The sequence below is a fragment of the Cibotium barometz genome, chromosome 52, assembly GCF_041138505.1.
Source record: "Cibotium barometz isolate CiBa-2024 chromosome 52, ASM4113850v1, whole genome shotgun sequence".
Taxonomy (NCBI): domain Eukaryota; kingdom Viridiplantae; phylum Streptophyta; class Polypodiopsida; order Cyatheales; family Cibotiaceae; genus Cibotium; species Cibotium barometz.
This window is the reverse complement of record NC_141097.1, coordinates 15,863,119-15,883,359: the sequence shown is the minus strand read 5'-3', so window position 1 is coordinate 15,883,359 and position 20,241 is coordinate 15,863,119. Positions and strand designations below refer to the sequence as shown.

General features: G+C 46.6%; 1 protein-coding gene and 3 pseudogenes across 7 annotated transcripts in view; all 4 read right to left on the bottom strand.

The window, feature by feature from the left end:
• LOC147608860 (Serine/Threonine-kinase) overlaps window positions 1-20,241 on the bottom strand; it is an 82,569-nt gene that overhangs the window by 13,381 nt on the left and 48,947 nt on the right. The window lies entirely within an intron of this gene.
• LOC147608863 (uncharacterized) lies at window positions 7,378-8,606 on the bottom strand (annotated as a pseudogene).
• LOC147608862 (uncharacterized) lies at window positions 10,956-12,184 on the bottom strand (annotated as a pseudogene).
• Window positions 15,129-16,357, bottom strand: LOC147608861 (uncharacterized; annotated as a pseudogene).

Here is a 20,241-nt window from a genome sequence, read left to right as displayed (position 1 = left end):
GATGCGACATACAAGCTATTATACTGGTTTATGCGCTCATGGAGGCATGGGTTGGTTTACAGGTTTATGCACGTACGGAAGAGCCATGTGGGCTGTTATACTGGTTTATGCACTCATGGATGAGCCAAATGGGTTGGTTTACAGGTTTATGCGCGTATGGAAGAGCCGTGTGAACTGTTATACATGTTTGTGTGCCTATGGAAGGACATGCTAAATAGCCTTATTGGATGAAGGACAAGTTTATAGTTGTATACGAATAATCCGGTATCTCCCATGGGGAGAGTAAGGCCCTCAAAGCTTGTACATGTTATATTTCTCCTTGGATAATGAAATACTCCAAGGTGGGGGGGGGCGGCCCATTCCGGCCTCTATGCGGTGTTATATGTGCAACTTTTATTTTCAGCTTTGTGGATTGTCTAATGGCTGTGATTAAATGCTGAAATGTTTAATTGTGCTCATGGTCAAGCGATGCACGCCCATTCCCACGCTTCCCGGGCAAGTTACAGCCATTCACTCCGCCACATCGAATGAACCAGGTGGATCAACAAACTGAGAGAAGCTAATGACCTAAGTCTCGTAATCACATGGGATTTATAATCAAATTTAAGAGTATCATTCTTGGAATAAAACCAAGATATTCCCAAAATTACATCAACTATGTCTAAATTGATGAGGTGGAAATCAAGGTTCGCCTGATAGTCTTCAATTTGCAATTCTCTTGTCCCAAATTTGGGGATCCGTCCCCTTCGCAAACTTGACTTGATACTTGTGATCACTTGCCTTCGTTGGTATTCGCAATTTCTCTTCCGTTGTCAAAACATACAACTACCTTTTGACGATCCGATCCTCCATCCACAGTTGGTCGTTCTGGCCAAAGGCTAAAGTACTAAAAGAACAACCTTTGCAAGTACTATCCTCAAGGTGATGAATTTCGATGGTAGAGATTCGATCATTACCTCGTATCTCGTGAATCTGCACGAAAGACTTGGTTGATTTCATGGTGTGTTGAACAAGTCAGGGCAGCCAAAAGAGAGCAAGTCGTCTTCTTCTTGAGGAGGATAGGGCTGTGGACACCAGGAGAAGAGTTTTAGGGCTGGCCAACTACTACTACTAGTGCCAGACAACTGGTCGGCTCCAAGAGAATGTGCAGCAGGGATGGTCGACTATCAAAACATGTGTTGCTGGGCTGGTCGACGGTGATTTCTCTCTTTTCTAGTGCTGGCCGAGTTGCATACAAGCTATAGAGAGCCAATAGAGTTGCATAAAGGCTCTCTAGGGCTGGTCAACAGCTTCTCTTGCTCCCCTACAGGCTGGCTGTGCTGATTTACAGCAAGATACCAATGGTTTTCTTGGGATGGAACTGATACAGTTTGTGCTTGGCTTCAACCCTACTCACTGGTCGCAAAATGATTTGGCCTAAGTGCTGTTTTGTGGAGCTGCTGGTTTGCACGATCGTGTGGACAGCCGAGAAATCAAGGAAACAGTTGGCGAATGTTTAGCCCTGGTTGGTGACCGAGGCTTGGTTTCAATGGAAAGCACTTGGTGACTGCTTTGGCCCTAGTTACTGACCGAGGGCTTGGTTTCACTGGAAAGCAGTTGGTGACTGCTTTGACCCTGGTTGGTGACCGAGGGTTTTCTTTCTTTGAAGAGCAATTGGAGACTGCTTTGGCCCGGTTGGTGACCGAGGGTTTGTTTTCTTTATTGAGCAGTAGGTGACTACTTTGCTCTGGTTAGTGTTGTGTCTTGTGCAAGATCATCTTATGTGATTTCAGAATGTATATGTTTATGATGCTTGTGATAGATGTAGTGATTCATGCTCATGTTGTGATGGATGTTAAATGTATGTTCTGATTTGGGCCATTGTTCATTGTTTTCTCGTGCCCGCTTGTGACAGCCACCCCTGCTCCCACGCCTTATTCTTCCAGCACGTGCACACCCCCTCCCCCTCTTGCGCGTGCCCTTTCCAGCCCTCCGCTCACACCTTTCCAGCCTGCTAGTCCTGCCTTCTGCCTGCCTCCCATCATCCCCCCTTCTTCCGCCAGCCCCACATTCCACTCGCCCTTTGTTTCTTCGCCCGTCATTCATCCCCACCCTCATCCTCTTCGGCTCCCCGTGCCCTACCCTCTTCAGCCTCTCCATCGACAAGTGTTCTCGGCTTTTGGGCAGTTTTTCCTTCGGCGAGTGTTGGCATCTCTTGGTCTTCACACCTCCAAGAGGACTTAGGGCAGCCACTCCATCATCCCCAACCACGGCCGCCATCCCTTGCCTTTCATTTTTGAAAGCGGACCTCCAGCTCCTCACATCGACAATCGCCTCCCTAAAGGCCTCCACCTTGGTTTGCAAGATTGTGGGTAGCTACCTAGCGATCTTGGAAAGATAATTGATATTCATCCTTTGGGGCGTGGATACTACTAGGTCGAGTTTGATTCGCCTGCAACATCGAATAGAGTCATGCAGCGAGCCCGTCGCACTGTGTACGGCCCAGACCTCCTTTGTGAGGTCATAGCACGGCTTCAACCCGATGTCCGACCCTCTGGTTGGCATCTCAAGCTTTCTCGTTATCGTTTTCTTTCATGGCCCCAAGAAAGAATATCTTCCCCTCACAGGGATAGGTGGTGTTATGAGAAGAGTAATGGAATACCCCCCCTCCCCCCGCCGGTTCGGTTCTAGCTCGAACGGCAAGGATTCCCTCGCATCTACAAAGCCTCTTCAAAGGTATTTCCTCATGTCATATCACTTCCGTGCCTCTGTGGAGCTCCTATTTTGCTTCATTTGCCGTCAAATGGGACACCTTGCTAGAGCTTGTGTCCCTGCTGCCATTAGTCCAAGAGACCGCCACCAGTGGTCCCCCCCGCACGCCCCCATGTTCCTAGCTCAGCTCCTCATTAAAAGGGAAGGAGGGATCTTGGCCCCCATGATTTAGAGCACCAGGTCCTGACCTCTAAGGATCTTGATGCGGAAGAGTGGCAAGCTGCCGGTTCGAGGCGAAACTGTCGTTAGACTTCTAGAGTAGAGCAACGCAGTCAGGCGCGCCAATCTAGCAAGCCTCAGGAGGGTATGGCTTTGTCAAAGAACCGTTATGAGCACCTATCACAACAGCTCTCCGACCGTGATCCCCCCCCCCCCCCCTTTCAAGAGATCCTTACCTCGCCCCAATCCCTCTCAAGGCTTCCAGGTTCCCGTGAGGCACTTTGACCCATCAGATATCAGGAGATGAGGGGAATCTCCAAAGATTCGCCGAGGCAATAGAGATCTTCTGTCGGGCATCCGGAGCGGCACAAGTCGTGTGGGTTTTGGATTGGCTCAGGGCTCGCCCCGACTTGGAGGCCATGGAGGCTTTTCAGTAGATCTTGAGTGGCACTCCAGTTTGTTACCTTGGGTGCCAAGTTGGTATCGATATGAGCAACAGCTAGCCCCTCTTCTTTTGAGCATTCAAAAGAAGCTACTATACTGGAGTTCAGCCAGGTGGTTGCATGCGCGGAAGCCTTGCTCTACTGATCCACAGCCCTAAGCCTGATTAAGAACAAGATGTTGAATGAACATGATTAAGATAGAGGAGAAAAGATAAAGAGAGAGCTGGTGTCAGGTTTTCTTGTATTTATATGGTACAAAAAGGTGACTGAATGCTTGTACATGGTTAGGCCCTTGGTCAGCCCCTAGGGGTTGACCTCTGGCCCCTTCTACATGCTAACTGCTGAATACTACTGCTTAGAATGATCCTACTGCTTAGAATGATGAATGACTAACTTGATCTTGAATGCTAATGATGGCCTTTTACTTATATATATGCATGGGGTGTTGGTCGGCTAGCTACAGAATTTATTCCTAATAAATGCTACGCTTTGCCTTCAATGATGCCCACACTTTGCTGGCCACTTGCTAGGATCTGGCCGCCTGCTGATTGGTCTCCTGCTGGCTACCAACAGAGTGAGAGCATAGTTCGCAAGACCCTCCACCGTCCCAAGGTGGCCAAAGAGGGATTCTACGATTATGGATACGGGAGGGTCGCCCTCTCACGTGACTTCAGTGGGATCCGGGGGAATGGACGTGGCACAATCCCTTTGATGGAGAAGAGGCTCCTGGCACCACATCGCTAGGCCGTAGGATTCACATGCCACCGATCGAGGACACTCCATCTGCAATAGGTTACTAGGAGTCTCAGGGCCTCCCTCCTCAATTTCTCTCAGATATTTGGAAGAGGCTGTGGGGGAGTTTTCGGCCGCAAAAGATCACTCTCTTTTTGGGGTGCCTGGCACATCAGAGCCTAGCGCTTGGCACTTGATTGGCCATCGGAGGTAGGCCAGCACTTTGTTTGAGGTGTGGCCATCTCCAGGATGTTAGAAGTCATCTCCTGTCTTTATCCGACACCACAGCCTCTGTTGTGGGTGTGCCCGCCCTGTATAGGTGTTTTATCATATTTCCTCACTCCCCGTATTTTTTCCCCATTTTTTTCCATTTTTTCCATGATGTGGGTGGCTGCCACAGGTTGGCAGGAGCCTCTGATGCTGGCCGACTGCACTCATGTGTACCAGGAGCTGGCCGACTTCATTAGGAGGGGTTGTGGTATTTTTCTCTACTGGCCGACTGGATGTGCCCAGTCTTGAGGGCCACTAGTGCTAGCCGACTGCATGATGGGGCCATATAAATAGGCCCCATTGCCCCACATTCTACTCATTCAGTTATTTCTCGGGATCTTGTGTATAGAGAAGAGTTATACGCCTCTCTCTCTCCTTCTCTTGTGCTGTCTATTTTCTGCACTCTACTTGCTCTTGTGGTCTCAAGTTTGGTTATCATTTCCGCTGCGTATTTTGACATGGTATCAGAGCCCTAGGCTCTTGATAGATCTTGGGAGTTTTCTGAGCAAGAGGGGGATAGTTACGTTGCTGACTGGACTGTTTGGACTGTTCGGGAAGAGAAGTTGCAAGAGGAAGGCAGGCTAAAGTGCTGGACAGCCACTTGCAGGTTTAGAGTTTTTTTTTTCCCACCCACCCACCCTTTTTCAGTTACATCCCCGCGATGGCAGATTTGTTAGAGATGGCTGAGAAGCATGTGAAGATCCCCACTCTCCCCACGTTCCCAGTGGACCGTTAGTTGGACGGGAACAATTACGGCATCTGGAAGGTTATGATGGAGTCTGTGCTGGAGTCATATGACCTTGCTGATTTCATCGTTATCAGGGTTCCTAGGCCGGAAGCAGAGGAAGGGGAGTTGCTGTCAATAAAGAAGGACCGCGAGGCACAGGCACAGGAACAGGCACAGATGTGGGATCATGTCAACGCCAAGGTCCCGTCATTTATTTTCCTCAATTGCACACCACAAAGCATGCTAAGAAGCTGTGCCTGAAACAAATCCTCCTGTTCTTGTTCTTTCTCTAACAAGGCTGGCTGTACTACTGGCTCCGTCCGAGCAGAGGCTGACACCTGGACACCTGTCACCTCTATACGCTGTCTGCGAGTAGAAGAGGAACTCTCTTCGGCAGGGAGCTTGCCTTTCCCTTTGTCTGTCATACTGTCAACTGAAAGTTTAAGGGAACCTGTATCCAAAGAAAGAGACCGTACTCTTTCTCACCTGTAATCAGTTGTACCTCACTGTGTGTGTCTCCTGTTCACCCAATTCAATCCGTGTCCGGGCTCTTGCAAAAAAGAGGACCCTGTCCCGACAACGGAACCATAAAACCGGTCTATGGACACATAAAGCGGTAATTCGTTCACAAATAACCTGGACTTACTCAGACACACAATCACAGAATCCTCGCTCCCTCGCTCAACAACACATTGGCCCCGAAGTCCGGCGCCCCTTGCGGTATTTCTTTATTGTTAAAAAGTTGGAAAATACAAAGTACGAGTGCAACAGAGCACTCTACTTGCACCAGCTGAGTTTTACAAATTCTGGGAGAAATTTGCCAACATAACTGCACTAAAACTGTTCCATAACATCTCAGAATGAGTCCCAACTGACAGGCTCACTTCCATAGGCATCAGACTACCCAATGGAGTCCAAAACATCACAATTCAGCTTGCTGTAATTTTCTGCACAGACCTGTTTTCAGCTCTGTTTTCAGCCCAAATTAACCCTTGTACTGTCCTGGAAGACTTTAGCAAAGTCCTACTGCATTCTGGCATCAACCGGGCAACATAATAGCCCAAAAACAGCACCTAAACAGTGCTGAAACAGCGTTGTATTGAAGAGGTTATTACCCTCTTCTGTCCCTGCTTTGGTGTAGGAACTAACTACACCGGTTCCTCTTCAAGGAGGCAACTAGCCTCTGCATATAAGCATGAAATTCACACAACTGTACCTGATTTTATCTGATGAGAGCATTACCATAGTCTGCGTATAAGCATGAAATTCCAAGAGATCCCGGGGGAAAACAACAGCAACCAAAGAGAAAGAAAAGAAAAATATATATTTATAAAGAAATGTAAATAAAGAAAACAACTGCAAAAAGTTTCACCTCCTGGTGACATACCCCCCTCTTGAAAGAAGCAAGCGACCTCGATTGCAAGTCCACATGCAACCGGATGACACAGGACGATCACAAGATTCCCCAGGTGATTAGTGTCATCGCATGTATCTCCTGCCAACGGATGACACGGGGCGATGATAGGAATTCCCCACTACCATTTGTGCCATCGCAGGTTCAAGCCTTTCAAATACATGTTTCCGGATGCAACACAAGGCGATAGCATATATCTTGTACTATTAGTGTCACAACATGTAAATCATTCATTTGAAGCGTAACAGATACAACTTCAAAGCACTGAAAGTCCATTCATTCATTTATTGACAAGAAATGTCAAAACTGTACATTGCCAAACATATGATACAAGTGTACACATCATTCAAAATTCAGGTTCAATAAGCAGAAATAACTGGGACAGACTCTCCTTTCAGCTTCACATCCAGAACATGACTCTTGTCCCTATGTACAATTGTGATTTTCCTGTTGAAAGCATCCAACACTACATGTTTCCTATGACACCATGAAATTCCCAACATGACATCACATCCTTCCAAGGGCATGATAAGAAACTCCTCTGTGTCGACATAACTCTGTATATGCATGTGAAGTTTGCCAAGTATAGGAGTGACAGGAACTGAATGCCCAGGGCAGGCCAAATCAGCCTGTCCAACTGGTCCCATCTCTTCAGCACGAATTCCCAACTTGGCTTGCCAATGCCGGTGAAATAAAGTTGGCTCGAGCACCAAGGTCAAAGAAAATCAGCACTGTAGCATCTCTGATTTTACCCCATGCTCTGCACAATTCTGTCGCATGATCACATGGCTGGTCACCAACCATGTCAGGTATCAATCCTGCACTCGGCATTGTCTTCTTCTTGGGTGGCCCTTGTTTATCCTCCGCATCTTTTGCTGGCTGTTGTGGACATTTTGCAACCATATGCCCTTTCTGTTCACAGATGAAACATTTCCCAGCTTGCATCAATGCCTTTCTGTCTTCAAATGACTTGCCATACGGTGGCCTCTTCTGTCCTTTGCCTTGAGGTTCCTTCTTCACTGTGCTCTTGAAACCACCTAAACCTCCCTGAAGCAGTGCATTAGCCATGTTTGCATTCTCAATTAGTTGAGTCATGTTGGAAACATTGGTCTTAATACAGTAATCCCTGATCTCTTTGGGCAAACCACAGCAGTACTTCTCTATTTGCTCTGACAATGGCACTGTCCTGTAAGAAGTTACTGGCAAGAGTGCATCCCAAAACTTCTTATTGTACTCTTCTAGATTTGTACAATTAGCTGCATCCAGTTTGTGCCATGCTGTCATCACATCCACTTCAAAGGTGTTTGTCAGCCATGCAAAAGAGAACTGCTGCTTGAATTGGACCCATGTAGCAGGTGCCTGTCCTTGCATCAACAGTGACGTCCACCACTGCAATGCGTTAGCTTTCAAGAAAGTAGCAGCCTTCCGCACCTTAGAAGACTCTGTGAAGTTGCCTCCAGTGAAAGCTGCATCAAACTGCTGAATGAAAGTTGGCGCTTTCAATTTGTCCTGCATCCCACTGAAAGTCTCAAACTTCACTGCTTGACCACCTTCTTTGTAATCCTTTTGCTTACTGCTCTTGGGGGTCAAGTAATCATAGACTGGCAGCTGTAAGAATGGTAAATCCTTCTGCACCAATCCTTGTTGCCCTTTGTCCACTAGGCTGAGAAAATTCAACCACATTAACAGGTGCTACAGGCATCAAAACTGGACTGAAATGTGTCTGAAGTCCATGCTGCACACCTATGTTGGCATGAAGAGGGTTCACAAATTCTGTAGGTATCAGTCCTGGTGACCCTCTTGGCATCAAACCTGGCAAAGCTGTGGGCGGTCTAGCCATGGCCTGGAAAATAGACCCACCACCAAAATAACCAAGTTGGGCAGCAACCAAAGGAGGAATGGTCGGCAGAACCATTTGTGCATTACTGCCCTGACCATTAACTGCCTGATCATGTACCTGTGTAACATGCTGCACTGGATCAGCTGCCACTGCTAGTGTCTGCTCTACATGCTGTGGCATTCTTGGCACGTGTTCCTGTGCCCTCTCTACTGCATGCTGAGATGATTCAGCCTGGGAATCCCCTGTCCTTGACTGCAAAAATTTCTTCATTCTGGGATTCTTAACTAGCTGCTGAAAAGTTCCAAGCATGCTAAGAAGCTGTGCCTGAAACAAATCCTCCTGTTCTTGTTCTTTCTCTAACAAGGCTGGCTGTACTACTGGCTCCGTCCGAGCAGAGGCTGACACCTGGACACCTGTCACCTCTATACGCTGTCTGCGAGTAGAAGAGGAACTCTCTTCGGCAGGGAGCTTGCCTTTCCCTTTGTCTGTCATACTGTCAACTGAAAGTTTAAGGGAACCTGTATCCAAAGAAAGAGACCGTACTCTTTCTCACCTGTAATCAGTTGTACCTCACTGTGTGTGTCTCCTGTTCACCCAATTCAATCCGTGTCCGGGCTCTTGCAAAAAAGAGGACCCTGTCCCGGCAACGGAACCATAAAACCGGTCTATGGACACATAAAGCGGTAATTCGTTCACAAATAACCTGGACTTACTCAGACACACAATCACAGAATCCTCGCTCCCTCGCTCAACAACACATTGGCCCCGAAGTCCGGCGCCCCTTGCGGTATTTCTTTATTGTTAAAAAGTTGGAAAATACAAAGTACGAGTGCAACAGAGCACTCTACTTGCACCAGCTGAGTTTTACAAATTCTGGGAGAAATTTGCCGTAAGACATAGTCTTGTATAAGTTTTTGTTCTTGATACAATTTCATGATCTTCTTTTGCTTGCAGTATTGACCATTAACTGCCTGATCATGTACCTGTGTAACATGCTGCACTGGATCAGCTGCCACTGCTATGCTGTGGCATCCTTGGCACGTGTTCCTGTGCCCTCTCTACTGCATGCTGAGATGATTCAGCCTGGGAATCCCCTGTCCTTGACTGCAAAAATTTCTTCATTCTGGGATTCTTAACTAGCTGCTGAAAAGTTCCAAGCATGCTAAGAAGCTATGCCTGAAACAAATCCTCTTGTTCTTGTTCTTCCTCTAACAAGGCTGGCTGTACTACTGGCTCCGTCCGAGCAGAGGCTGACACCTGGACACCTGTCACCTCTATACGCTGTCTGCGAGTAGAAGAGGAACTCTCTTCGGCAGGGAGCTTGCCTTTCCCTTTGTCTGTCATACTGTCAACTGAAAGTTTAAGGGAACCTGTATCCAAAGAAAGAGACCGTACTCTTTCTCACCTGTAATCAGTTGTACCTCACTATGTGTGTCTCCTGTTCACCCAATTCAATCCGTGTCCGGGCTCTTGCAAAAAAGAGGACCCTGTCCCGGCAACGGAACCATAAAACCGGTCTATGGACACATAAAGCGGTAATTCGTTCACAAATAACCTGGACTTACTCAGACACAGGACTTACCCAAGCCCTTCCAAGAGATCCAGGGGGAAAACAACAGCAACCAAAGAGAAAGAAAAGAAAAATATATATTTATAAAGAAATGTAAATAAAGAAAACAACTGCAGAAAGTTTCACCTCCTGGTGACATACCCCCCTCTTGAAAGAAGCAAGCGACCTCGATTGCAAGTCCACATGCAACCGGATGACACAGGACGATCACAAGATTCCCCAGGTGATTAGTGTCATCGCATGTATCTCCTGCCAACGGATGACACGGGGCGATGATAGGAATTCCCCACTACCATTTGTGCCATCGCAGGTTCAAGCCTTTCAAATACATGTTTCCGGATGCAACACAAGGCGATAGCATATATCTTGTACTATTAGTGTCACAACATGTAAATCATTCATTTGAAGCGTAACAGATACAACTTCAAAGCACTGAAAGTCCATTCATTCATTTATTGACAAGAAATGTCAAAACTGTACATTGCCAAACATATGATACAAGTGTACACGTCATTCAAAATTCAGGTTCAATAAGCAGAAATAACTGGGACAGACTCTCCTTTCAGCTTCACATCCAGAACATGACTCTTGTCCCTATGTACAATTGTGATTTTCCTGTTGAAAGCATCCAACACTACATGTTTCCTATGACACCATGAAATTCCCAACATGACATCACATCCTTCCAAGGGCATGATAAGAAACTCCTCTGTGTCGACATAACTCTGTATATGCATGTGAAGTTTGCCAAGTATAGGAGTGACAGGAACTGAATGCCCAGGGCAGGCCAAATCAGCCTGTCCAACTGGTCCCATCTCTTCAGCACGAATTCCCAACTTGGCTTGCCAATGCCGGTGAAATAAAGTTGGCTCGAGCACCAAGGTCAAAGAAAATCAGCACTGTAGCATCTCTGATTTTACCCCATGCTCTGCACAATTCTGTCGCATGATCACATGGCTGGTCACCAACCATGTCAGGTATCAATCCTGCACTCGGCATTGTCTTCTTCTTGGGTGGCCCTTGTTTATCCTCCGCATCTTTTGCTGGCTGTTGTGGACATTTTGCAACCATATGCCCTTTCTGTTCACAGATGAAACATTTCCCAGCTTGCATCAATGCCTTTCTGTCTTCAAATGACTTGCCATACGGTGGCCTCTTCTGTCCTTTGCCTTGAGGTTCCTTCTTCACTGTGCTCTTGAAACCACCTAAACCTCCCTGAAGCAGTGCATTAGCCATGTTTGCATTCTCAATTAGTTGAGTCATGTTGGAAACATTGGTCTTAATACAGTAATCCCTGATCTCTTTGGGCAAACCACAGCAGTACTTCTCTATTTGCTCTGACAATGGCACTGTCCTGTAAGAAGTTACTGGCAAGAGTGCATCCCAAAACTTCTTATTGTACTCTTCTAGATTTGTACAATTAGCTGCATCCAGTTTGTGCCATGCTGTCATCACATCCACTTCAAAGGTGTTTGTCAGCCATGCAAAAGAGAACTGCTGCTTGAATTGGACCCATGTAGCAGGTGCCTGTCCTTGCATCAACAGTGACGTCCACCACTGCAATGCGTTAGCTTTCAAGAAAGTAGCAGCCTTCCGCACCTTAGAAGACTCTGTGAAGTTGCCTCCAGTGAAAGCTGCATCAAACTGCTGAATGAAAGTTGGCGCTTTCAATTTGTCCTGCATCCCACTGAAAGTCTCAAACTTCACTGCTTGACCACCTTCTTTGTAATCCTTTTGCTTACTGCTCTTGGGGGTCAAGTAATCATAGACTGGCAGCTGTAAGAATGGTAAATCCTTCTGCACCAATCCTTGTTGCCCTTTGTCCACTAGGCTGAGAAAATTCAACCACATTAACAGGTGCTACAGGCATCAAAACTGGACTGAAATGTGTCTGAAGTCCATGCTGCACACCTATGTTGGCATGAAGAGGGTTCACAAATTCTGTAGGTATCAGTCCTGGTGACCCTCTTGGCATCAAACCTAGCAAAGCTGTGGGCGGTCTAGCCATGGCCTGGAAAATAGACCCACCACCAAAATAACCAAGTTGGGCAGCAACCAAAGGAGGAATGGTCGGCAGAACCATTTGTGCATTACTGCCCTGACCATTAACTGCCTGATCATGTACCTGTGTAACATGCTGCACTGGATCAGCTGCCACTGCTAGTGTCTGCTCTACATGCTGTGGCATTCTTGGCACGTGTTCCTGTGCCCTCTCTACTGCATGCTGAGATGATTCAGCCTGGGAATCCCCTGTCCTTGACTGCAAAAATTTCTTCATTCTGGGATTCTTAACTAGCTGCTGAAAAGTTCCAAGCATGCTAAGAAGCTGTGCCTGAAACAAATCCTCCTGTTCTTGTTCTTTCTCTAACAAGGCTGGCTGTACTACTGGCTCCGTCCGAGCAGAGGCTGACACCTGGACACCTGTCACCTCTATACGCTGTCTGCGAGTAGAAGAGGAACTCTCTTCGGCAGGGAGCTTGCCTTTCCCTTTGTCTGTCATACTGTCAACTGAAAGTTTAAGGGAACCTGTATCCAAAGAAAGAGACCGTACTCTTTCTCACCTGTAATCAGTTGTACCTCACTGTGTGTGTCTCCTGTTCACCCAATTCAATCCGTGTCCGGGCTCTTGCAAAAAAGAGGACCCTGTCCCGGCAACGGAACCATAAAACCGGTCTATGGACACATAAAGCGGTAATTCGTTCACAAATAACCTGGACTTACTCAGACACACAATCACAGAATCCTCGCTCCCTCGCTCAACAACACATTGGCCCCGAAGTCCGGCGCCCCTTGCGGTATTTCTTTATTGTTAAAAAGTTGGAAAATACAAAGTACGAGTGCAACAGAGCACTCTACTTGCACCAGCTGAGTTTTACAAATTCTGGGAGAAATTTGCCGTAAGACATAGTCTTGTATAAGTTTTTGTTCTTGATACAATTTCATGATCTTCTTTTGCTTGCAGTATTGACCATTAACTGCCTGATCATGTACCTGTGTAACATGCTGCACTGGATCAGCTGCCACTGCTATGCTGTGGCATCCTTGGCACGTGTTCCTGTGCCCTCTCTACTGCATGCTGAGATGATTCAGCCTGGGAATCCCCTGTCCTTGACTGCAAAAATTTCTTCATTCTGGGATTCTTAACTAGCTGCTGAAAAGTTCCAAGCATGCTAAGAAGCTATGCCTGAAACAAATCCTCTTGTTCTTGTTCTTCCTCTAACAAGGCTGGCTGTACTACTGGCTCCGTCCGAGCAGAGGCTGACACCTGGACACCTGTCACCTCTATACGCTGTCTGCGAGTAGAAGAGGAACTCTCTTCGGCAGGGAGCTTGCCTTTCCCTTTGTCTGTCATACTGTCAACTGAAAGTTTAAGGGAACCTGTATCCAAAGAAAGAGACCGTACTCTTTCTCACCTGTAATCAGTTGTACCTCACTATGTGTGTCTCCTGTTCACCCAATTCAATCCGTGTCCGGGCTCTTGCAAAAAAGAGGACCCTGTCCCGGCAACGGAACCATAAAACCGGTCTATGGACACATAAAGCGGTAATTCGTTCACAAATAACCTGGACTTACTCAGACACACAATCACAGAATCCTCGCTCCCTCGCTCAACAACACATTGGCCCCGAAGTCCGGCGCCCCTTGCGGTATTTCTTTATTGTTAAAAAGTTGGAAAATACAAAGTACGAGTGCAACAGAGCACTCTACTTGCACCAGCTGAGTTTTACAAATTCTGGGAGAAATTTGCCAACATAACTGCACTAAAACTGTTCCATAACATCTCAGAATGAGTCCCAACTGACAGGCTCACTTCCATAGGCATCAGACTACCCAATGGAGTCCAAAACATCACAATTCAGCTTGCTGTAATTTTCTGCACAGACCTGTTTTCAGCTCTGTTTTCAGCCCAAATTAACCCTTGTACTGTCCTGGAAGACTTTAGCAAAGTCCTACTGCATTCTGGCATCAACCGGGCAACATAATAGCCCAAAAACAGCACCTAAACAGTGCTGAAATAGCGTTGTATTGAAGAGGTTATTACCCTCTTCTGTCCCTGCTTTGGTGTAGGAACTAACTACACCGGTTCCTCTTCAAGGAGGCAACTAGCCTCTGCATATAAGCATGAAATTCACACAACTGTACCTGATTTTATCTGATGAGAGCATTACCATAGTCTGCGTATAAGCATGAAATTCCAAGAGATCCCGGGGGAAAACAACAGCAACCAAAGAGAAAGAAAAGAAAAATATATATTTATAAAGAAATGTAAATAAAGAAAACAACTGCAAAAAGTTTCACCTCCTGGTGACATACCCCCCTCTTGAAAGAAGCAAGCGACCTCGATTGCAAGTCCACATGCAACCGGATGACACAGGACGATCACAAGATTCCCCAGGTGATTAGTGTCATCGCATGTATCTCCTGCCAACGGATGACACGGGGCGATGATAGGAATTCCCCACTACCATTTGTGCCATCGCAGGTTCAAGCCTTTCAAATACATGTTTCCGGATGCAACACAAGGCGATAGCATATATCTTGTACTATTAGTGTCACAACATGTAAATCATTCATTTGAAGCGTAACAGATACAACTTCAAAGCACTGAAAGTCCATTCATTCATTTATTGACAAGAAATGTCAAAACTGTACATTGCCAAACATATGATACAAGTGTACACGTCATTCAAAATTCAGGTTCAATAAGCAGAAATAACTGGGACAGACTCTCCTTTCAGCTTCACATCCAGAACATGACTCTTGTCCCTATGTACAATTGTGATTTTCCTGTTGAAAGCATCCAACACTACATGTTTCCTATGACACCATGAAATTCCCAACATGACATCACATCCTTCCAAGGGCATGATAAGAAACTCCTCTGTGTCGACATAACTCTGTATATGCATGTGAAGTTTGCCAAGTATAGGAGTGACAGGAACTGAATGCCCAGGGCAGGCCAAATCAGCCTGTCCAACTGGTCCCATCTCTTCAGCACGAATTCCCAACTTGGCTTGCCAATGCCGGTGAAATAAAGTTGGCTCGAGCACCAAGGTCAAAGAAAATCAGCACTGTAGCATCTCTGATTTTACCCCATGCTCTGCACAATTCTGTCGCATGATCACATGGCTGGTCACCAACCATGTCAGGTATCAATCCTGCACTCGGCATTGTCTTCTTCTTGGGTGGCCCTTGTTTATCCTCCGCATCTTTTGCTGGCTGTTGTGGACATTTTGCAACCATATGCCCTTTCTGTTCACAGATGAAACATTTCCCAGCTTGCATCAATGCCTTTCTGTCTTCAAATGACTTGCCATACGGTGGCCTCTTCTGTCCTTTGCCTTGAGGTTCCTTCTTCACTGTGCTCTTGAAACCACCTAAACCTCCCTGAAGCAGTGCATTAGCCATGTTTGCATTCTCAATTAGTTGAGTCATGTTGGAAACATTGGTCTTAATACAGTAATCCCTGATCTCTTTGGGCAAACCACAGCAGTACTTCTCTATTTGCTCTGACAATGGCACTGTCCTGTAAGAAGTTACTGGCAAGAGTGCATCCCAAAACTTCTTATTGTACTCTTCTAGATTTGTACAATTAGCTGCATCCAGTTTGTGCCATGCTGTCATCACATCCACTTCAAAGGTGTTTGTCAGCCATGCAAAAGAGAACTGCTGCTTGAATTGGACCCATGTAGCAGGTGCCTGTCCTTGCATCAACAGTGACGTCCACCACTGCAATGCGTTAGCTTTCAAGAAAGTAGCAGCCTTCCGCACCTTAGAAGACTCTGTGAAGTTGCCTCCAGTGAAAGCTGCATCAAACTGCTGAATGAAAGTTGGCGCTTTCAATTTGTCCTGCATCCCACTGAAAGTCTCAAACTTCACTGCTTGACCACCTTCTTTGTAATCCTTTTGCTTACTGCTCTTGGGGGTCAAGTAATCATAGACTGGCAGCTGTAAGAATGGTAAATCCTTCTGCACCAATCCTTGTTGCCCTTTGTCCACTAGGCTGAGAAAATTCAACCACATTAACAGGTGCTACAGGCATCAAAACTGGACTGAAATGTGTCTGAAGTCCATGCTGCACACCTATGTTGGCATGAAGAAGGTTCACAAATTCTGTAGGTATCAGTCCTGGTGACCCTCTTGGCATCAAACCTGGCAAAGCTGTGGGCGGTCTAGCCATGGCCTGGAAAATAGACCCACCACCAAAATAACCAAGTTGGGCAGCAACCAAAGGAGGAATGGTCGGCAGAACCATTTGTGCATTACTGCCCTGACCATTAACTGCCTGATCATGTACCTGTGTAACATGCTGCACTGGATCAGCTGCCACTGCTAGTGTCTGCTCTACATGCTGTGGCATTCTTGGCACGTGTTCCTGTGCCCTCTCTACTGCATGCTGAGATGATTCAGCCTGGGAATCCCCTGTCCTTGACTGCAAAAATTTCTTCATTCTGGGATTCTTAACTAGCTGCTGAAAAGTTCCAAGCATGCTAAGAAGCTGTGCCTGAAACAAATCCTCCTGTTCTTGTTCTTTCTCTAACAAGGCTGGCTGTACTACTGGCTCCGTCCGAGCAGAGGCTGACACCTGGACACCTGTCACCTCTATACGCTGTCTGCGAGTAGAAGAGGAACTCTCTTCGGCAGGGAGCTTGCCTTTCCCTTTGTCTGTCATACTGTCAACTGAAAGTTTAAGGGAACCTGTATCCAAAGAAAGAGACCGTACTCTTTCTCACCTGTAATCAGTTGTACCTCACTGTGTGTGTCTCCTGTTCACCCAATTCAATCCGTGTCCGGGCTCTTGCAAAAAAGAGGACCCTGTCCCGGCAACGGAACCATAAAACCGGTCTATGGACACATAAAGCGGTAATTCGTTCACAAATAACCTGGACTTACTCAGACACACAATCACAGAATCCTCGCTCCCTCGCTCAACAACACATTGGCCCCGAAGTCCGGCGCCCCTTGCGGTATTTCTTTATTGTTAAAAAGTTGGAAAATACAAAGTACGAGTGCAACAGAGCACTCTACTTGCACCAGCTGAGTTTTACAAATTCTGGGAGAAATTTGCCGTAAGACATAGTCTTGTATAAGTTTTTGTTCTTGATACAATTTCATGATCTTCTTTTGCTTGCAGTATTGACCATTAACTGCCTGATCATGTACCTGTGTAACATGCTGCACTGGATCAGCTGCCACTGCTATGCTGTGGCATCCTTGGCACGTGTTCCTGTGCCCTCTCTACTGCATGCTGAGATAATTCAGCCTGGGAATCCCCTGTCCTTGACTGCAAAAATTTCTTCATTCTGGGATTCTTAACTAGCTGCTGAAAAGTTCCAAGCATGCTAAGAAGCTATGCCTGAAACAAATCCTCTTGTTCTTGTTCTTCCTCTAACAAGGCTGGCTGTACTACTGGCTCCGTCCGAGCAGAGGCTGACACCTGGACACCTGTCACCTCTATACGCTGTCTGCGAGTAGAAGAGGAACTCTCTTCGGCAGGGAGCTTGCCTTTCCCTTTGTCTGTCATACTGTCAACTGAAAGTTTAAGGGAACCTGTATCCAAAGAAAGAGACCGTACTCTTTCTCACCTGTAATCAGTTGTACCTCACTATGTGTGTCTCCTGTTCACCCAATTCAATCCGTGTCCGGGCTCTTGCAAAAAAGAGGACCCTGTCCCGGCAACGGAACCATAAAACCGGTCTATGGACACATAAAGCGGTAATTCGTTCACAAATAACCTGGACTTACTCAGACACACAATCACAGAATCCTCGCTCCCTCGCTCAACAACACATTGGCCCCGAAGTCCGGCGCCCCTTGCGGTATTTCTTTATTGTTAAAAAGTTGGAAAATACAAAGTACGAGTGCAACAGAGCACTCTACTTGCACCAGCTGAGTTTTACAAATTCTGGGAGAAATTTGCCAACATAACTGCACTAAAACTGTTCCATAACATCTCAGAATGAGTCCCAACTGACAGGCTCACTTCCATAGGCATCAGACTACCCAATGGAGTCCAAAACATCACAATTCAGCTTGCTGTAATTTTCTGCACAGACCTGTTTTCAGCTCTGTTTTCAGCCCAAATTAACCCTTGTACTGTCCTGGAAGACTTTAGCAAAGTCCTATTGCATTCTGGCATCAACCGGGCAACATAATAGCCCAAAAACAGCACCTAAACAGTGCTGAAACAGCGTTGTATTGAAGAGGTTATTACCCTCTTCTGTCCCTGCTTTGGTGTAGGAACTAACTACACCGGTTCCTGTTCAAGGAGGCAACTAGCCTCTGCATATAAGCATGAAATTCACACAACTGTACCTGATTTTATCTGATGAGAGCATTACCATAGTCTGCAAGAGAAATGAAATGAAATGAAATGTTATATTAACGTCTTCAAAAGGCCATAATGACCTATGAGACCAAAAGTTACATCATGGTGGATCTGATACAATGTCTGGATAAAAAAACCCAGAGAGAGAGAGAGAGAGAGAGAGAGAGAGAGAGAGAGACTGTGGGGAGCAAGCTCAACCCTCAATACATGAGTTGCAGGGCAAGGGAGTGCACCACAATAGCTCTTAACCTACAACAATCCACCATAATGGCTGCAAATGAGCCTCATTCAGCCCAAAATCCCACGCTTCCCTCTTCCCAGTGTGGAAAATGCACATAAATTTGACACTTGGCACATTTTTAAGCCTTTTCCACATGCAATCTTCCAAGCTAAAAATCTCCTGACTGGTTCACATTCTCACAACAGTCCTTTGCCAGCTTTTGGTCCCCTTGACATTCCGCACAAACTGACGCGAACACTTTTCAATTCCGCCACTGCCCAAAATAGCAGTTCCCTAGATTTTAGGGATGATGTCATCTGCATTCCTTCTGGTCTCCTGACCATCTTTGACCACTATGGTCACTTCAGAATTTGCTTAGAATTCAAGATACATTCACATTTCGGTGGCGGCCACTTACTAGTGTAAACCGGCCTATGCCCTCATTCAGTGGCCATGTCCTGGACACTGTCATTCATCTTTCAGTGCAGTTCTCAGGCTTAGCTAACCACTGGTCCAAAGTCCCACTGGCTGACCCATTCTGACATTGCAATGACCCAAGCCCTTCCAAGAGATCCCGGGGGAAAACAACAGCAACCAAAGAGAAAGAAAAGAAAAATATATATTTATAAAGAAATGTAAATAAAGAAAACACCTGCAAAAAGTTTCACCTCCTGGTGACAATCACCCATGAAGAGGATCTCCTTGGAAGTGCAGATGCGGGTTATGAACCCTGCAAAGTCATCGACAATGCGAGAGCACATTAACAAGCTGTAGGCTCTTCAGCAGGAAGTCCTCCAGGCTGGGAAGGAGATATCATCTGAAGACATGGCCATTACTTTGCTGTCCCACTTGCCTGCTCAATATTCCGCTTTCTACTCCTCTTTGATTACGAGTGGCAGGCTCAGCACCATTACTTGGGAGGAGCTTGTGCCCATGGTCTTGGACCAGGAGGAACGTTTCACGAATCCTCCTCACAGCGGAGGTTCGGAGGCCTTAACTGTACAACGGTCGAAAGGCCGGAATAACAACAAGGGCAGGGAAGGCTTCACCGGAGAAGTCTTCTGAGAAGAAGCCCGACACAGAACGAGAGAAACTGAAAGCCGAACGATCCTGCAATGATTGTGGCGAGAAAGGCCACTATTGGAGGAAGTGTGCTAAGCAGACTGGGAAGAGTGCTGATTCTTCAGCCTCAGCTGCAAAGACTCCTGCATTTGTGCACTTAGAGATGACGGACTCCGATGCTTCATCGTCTTCGAATGAGGAGGCAGTTGGCTTCACCGCAAAGGATACCCGGGAATGGATTCTTGACAGTGGTGCTTCCAGCCACATGACTCTGTCCCCTGACTTCTTTTTGGATCTGAAACGGCAGTCAGGTCGCATTTTTATTGGCGACAACTCCACTATTCTGATACACAGTGAGGGCCGGATGGAGATTATTCCCGACGGCCAGGGGGGCAAGCATGCTTCCCGTGTTCTTTATGTCCCTGCTTTGGGTTTTCATCTTCTGTCAGTGCATGAAGTATGCAAGACTGGCTTTCGGGTGGAATTTGAGGAGCATTCAGTTGCTCTACGGGACCGTGAAGCTGGCCAAGTTGTTTGGGAAGGCGGTGTGGAGAATGGTATCTACAAGCTCTCTGCACTCTCCTCGTTGACAAGTTCTCAGGTCAGAGATCTGTGGCACTTTCGTTTTGGCCACTTAAATGTGGATGCACTGCGGCGAGCTTTCCGAGACCAGATGGTGGTTGGCTTGCCAGATGTTGGCAGCAGGCAAGGACGTTGCAGTTCT